Below are 5,092 nucleotides of genomic sequence, written 5' to 3' on the forward strand. Positions count from 1 at the left end.
TCTCTCTCTCTCTCTTTCTCTCTCTATAAATATATATATACACTTTGCTGGTTTTTGTGTTTCTCTAGAGAACCCAATCCAACACAGTTGGTTATTCTCGGCTTGGAATACCTTTACCCCCAGCCCCTCTCTTACAGTAAAATGCTCATTCCAGGCCTCCTTCAGATGCCACCTCTACTGTGTCATTGACCCTGACTGTTGTAGTGGTTCTGTGTTCCTTGGCTCTACAAAACTACCCTTAATTCCTTCATGGCCCTTGTCGTGTTGCATTGTGACTGGGCTTACTTGTCTGCTCCCCCTTTGAAAGCAGAAACTGAATCTCATCCATCTCTGTCCTCGGCTCTTAATAGCACTGGGCTTAGTATGAGCCAAATGCAAAGACAGGTATTTTGAGTTAAAGAATGGGGGAGGGCTGGGTTGGAGGGTGGTGGTTGTGAGGTGAGAGACAGAACTTTGGTTTTTATTAAGTTCATCTTGTCCATCATGAGCACTGAGGCAGGCTCTTACTGTCTGTCTGGAACCTGTTTTTCTTTCAGCTTCCTGGGCCTCAGTGGTTTCTCTGAGGGAGGATCAGCCAGAACGTTCGTAGCAAACACAGCAAAGTCGATGAGAAATAGGTGTATAATTATTAGACAAAAAGAAAATTCTGATTCTGACTCATGGGGACCCATGTGTGTCCGAGTAGAGCTGTGCTCCCTAGGGTTTTCAGTGACTAATTTTTCAGAAGTAAATTGCCAGTCCTTTCTTCTGACATGCCTCTGGGTGAACTTGAACCTCCAATCTTTAGGTTACCAGCTAAGTGGGTTAACCCTATGTGCTACACAGGGACTCTGGTTGTTAAGACAGTGTGTACTAAATAAGAAAAAGTCCAACCTTGCCTACGGACGCTTCCATACATCCAACTATCAGCACTTTACAAGCCTGGAAAATTATTTTCCCTGCTCTACTTCCTTCTGATCCTCTTTTCTGAAGTTAATAATAAAATAAATGGGAACAGCACTCAGTTCTGCAACCCTTGAGCCGTAAGGCAGAGTACCCTCAAAAAGCAAATTTCAAAATAATTTTAAATTTAAGATTTCACCAAATTTCACTTTAAAAATAATACAATTATGTAAAACATTTTGGAAATTAGAGAACATAAGACTAAAAATTACCCAGAGCCCATATATCCTAAAGCCATCTCATAATTTTCATGTATTCCTTTGAATCTTTTTTTATATATATAGAATCTCTTTTATGCAGTTATAAGTACAACAAATAAGTAACTTTACATATTGCTTTTTTCCACATTGTATTGTAAGCATCTTTTTACATTATGTTGTTTTCATAGCCAGAATTATCATGGTTGTGTCATCTTTCAGTGACTGGATATGCAGCCTGTTTTCTTTAATCATTCACCTAATTTTGGATTTTTGGTTTAATTCAAATTTTACATTATCATAAATAATGCTGTAGTGAACATCTTTGTGCATAAACCTTAGCCCATCTTTATGAGTGGGTCTTTCAGATAATAATAGTGTTTCCTGTTATCAGGAAAGGAGCTCAGGTGCTTGATTAAAGCATTGGTCTGCCAAAAGGTTGACAGTTTGAACCCTCCAGCCACTCTGTGGAAGAAAGATGTGACAGTCCGCTTCCGTAAAGATTTTTAGTCTTGGAAACCTATGGGGCAGTTCTACTCTGTCTTATAAGGTCACTATGATTTGGAATCAACTTGATGGCAGTGGGTTTGGTTTTGGTTTGTATACATCAGATACTGTGCTAGTTTACATAGATTATCTCGCTTAATCTTTTCTAAAATATTGTTGTTATGTGCTGTTGAATCATTTCCGACTCATAGTGACATTATGTGCAACAGAATGAAACACTGCCCAGTCCTGTGCCAGCCTCACGATTCCTACTATACCTGAGCCCATCACTGCAGCCACCATGTCAATCCATCTTGTTGAGGGCCTTCCCCTCTTTTGTTAACCCTCTACTTTACCAAGTATGATATCCTTCTCCAGAGAATGGTCCCTTCTGACAACATGACCAGATACCATAAATAAACTCACTGCCATCAAGTCGATTGCAACCCATAGTGACCCCTCCTTGGGTTTCTGAGGCGGTATCTCTATGGAAGTAGATTGCCCAGTCATCCTTCCAAAGGGTGTCTGGTGGGTTTGAACCTCCAGCCTTCTGGTTAGTAGTCAAATGCCTTTGGCACTACACCATGACCAGAGTAGATGAGACGAAGTCTGGCCATTCTTACTTCCAAGGAGCATTCTGGCTGTACCTCTGCCAGGACAGATTTGTTAGTTCTTTCAGCGGTCCACGGTACTTTCAGCATTCTTTGCCAACACCACAACTCAAAAGCATCAACTCTTCTTCAGTCTTACTTATTTGTTGTCCAGCCCTTACATGCGTATGAGTCAATTGAAAACACCATGGCTTGGGTTAGGTGCATCTTAGTCTTCAAAGAGATATCTTTGCTCTTCAGCACTTGAAAGAGGTCATTTGCAACAGATTTGCCCAAGGCAATACATTTTTGAGGTCTCGACTGCTGCTTCCATTGCTGTTGATTGTAGAACCAAGTAATATGAAGTCTTTGACAACTTCAGTCTTTTCTCCATCTATCATGACGCTGCTTCTTGGTCCAGTTGTGAGGATTTTTGTTTTCTTTATATTGAGGTAGATAATTTTATTATTATTGTTTTATTATCCCTGCCTTACAGATGAAGAAACAAGCACAGATCAATGAGGTTCCTTGCCAAAGGCAAGTGGTAAAGCTGGATTGAACCCAGAAAGCCTAGAGTCTATGTTTTTTACCAGGAGTGGAATTCCTGGGTCAAAAGTTTATTAATGGGTTTATCCAAAGGGAGACCTTTTAAAAATAAAGCTTATTCCAAACCTCCATGTTTTTACTTGGTGTATTCAAGTGAGGTCTACTCTTCTTATGTGCCAATTAGTTGGAGACTGGAACAGGAACATCTCCAAATGAAATTGACCTCTAAGAAGCTGGTTCACCTCCCACCTTGTGAAGCAAAATAAAGTTCCCCAAGAGACCCTGAGGAATGTTTTTAGTTCCACAAGGTTAGAATTACTGCATTCATGTCTTTCTGGTGCTTTTGCTATTTTAAATAGACAGTGCCAACATCGTCCTACACTCTGTGCCATTCCCACCTGCATCCCTTCAGTGTATCCATGGTGTTATTTTCCCAAGAAACTGTGTTACTCTGCACTCTAGCTACTTCACAAGGAGAGTGAAGCTGTTCTCATCAGGGTCCTGGTCAATCCAACAGAACAGTCTTGATCTCCTATGCAGCTCATTCTCACTCAGACTTGCTCTGCACTCAGAAGTCACTGAGTCAAAATAGACTGACTAGGCTTACAGTGGGCTTAGGAAAATGGATGCTTTGGAGCTCTGCCCTGTCTCCTGGGAGATGTCAGAGGTCCTCTTGCTGTCCTGTGCTAAGCCACACTCCAGTTATCGTTACGTGCCATAGGGTCAGCTCCAACTCACAGTGACCCTGTGTACAACAGAACAAAACACTGCCCAGTCCTGCACCAACTTCACAGTCATCGCTTTGCTTGAGCCCATCATTGCAGCCACTGTGTCAGTCCATCTCACTGAGGGGCTTCCCCTTTTCTGCTGACCCTCTGTTCAGTACACCCACACTCAGTATACCCAATCAAATGTCAGTCATTGAAAAAGTCGGCAAAACTTTGATCAAAAGGATTTGAGGCTCTTGAACACACAGAGGCTTTCTGAATGCCATTTATGAGTGGTGTGTTGACGTGGTGTGGAATCAGACACCTGTGATGAATTGGCTGGGTGAGTGCAGACAAGTTATATCATACCTCTGAGCCTCAGTTCCTATCTGCAAAAGGGGTATCAACACCTCCCTCATAGTGTGGTCATAAGGATTCAGTAATGTATTTAAAGTGTCTAGGTTATGCATTCTGGCATAGGATTGGCATCAGATAAATGTTAGCTTCCTTCCCATATGGCCTTATTTTTTAAATTATAGTTACAGTCCACCTGGGAAGATTTTTCATGCAGAAACAACCTGGAGTTACTACTGTCCCATAGAACCAACTGTTCAGTAGTTCTTAACAATGGTCCTGGTTCAAACTGTGCCCAAGGCCAGAGTGAAGCATGTGGTCACCCCGGGCTTTCTAATAATTTGTGTCTTTTGAAACAAATGTTCTTGAAATATTTAACATTTCTTTAGATGAGAGGCTGAACACTGCATGCAGGAAGGGTGGGAAAGGACGCCAGGGCAGTGAGTTCCCTTGTGCCCAGGTGAGAATGTGCACACTCCACTTAGTAAAACAAAGGACCTCACTGAACTGGACCTGCCCTCCTTGGACAGTAATTTAGTCACCATCTATTATGTGGTAGTCCCTGGATTAGGCAAACGATTAACGTGTTCAGCTGCTAACTGAAAGATTAGCGGTTCGAGCCCACTCAGGCGCCTCAGAAGGAAGATCTGGGGATCTACTTCTGAAAGATCAGTCATTGAAAGCCTACTCTGATACACTTAGGGTTGTCGTAAGTTGGAATAAGCTCAACAGCAACTGATTTCTTGTGACATGAGCCTGCCTCTTGGAGGTCTCACAACCTTTAGTGGCTTATGAAAGAACAACAGTACTATAATGTCTTCTCTCTCTTGTTTACTTCTTCAGTGCTGTTTTAGGGTCCCTTATTCATATATTCATTCAAAAAATATGTATTAGGTACCAACTATGTGCCAGAGATTATTCTAGGCATTGGGGATGCTATAATGAAAAGAGAGAGAGAGAGAAAATCCCTGCCTATTGCTCAGACTAGATGGCCCCCTTTACCATCCCCATTCTCTGAATCTGGATTTAAGGCCTTGGTGAGTTTTGGGTTTTTTTTCATCATTGGTGCCTCAGTGATATTAGGAGAGCATAGATGATGATTTTATTGGAATTACTTTGTCGAAAGCTTTAAAAATGAACATACTTAAATTATAACAATTATATAATCATATACACTAACTGGAGATATGTTTACATTATCACACTAAATGCATATTTTAAAATATTTTTTTAAATTATTTTAAGAGCTTGTTTTACATTCAACGTTATG

The sequence above is a fragment of the Orycteropus afer genome, unplaced genomic scaffold (genome assembly GCF_000298275.1).
Source record: "Orycteropus afer afer isolate SDZICR_OR568_19922 unplaced genomic scaffold, OryAfe1.0 scaffold00249, whole genome shotgun sequence".
Classification (NCBI taxonomy): domain Eukaryota; kingdom Metazoa; phylum Chordata; class Mammalia; order Tubulidentata; family Orycteropodidae; genus Orycteropus; species Orycteropus afer.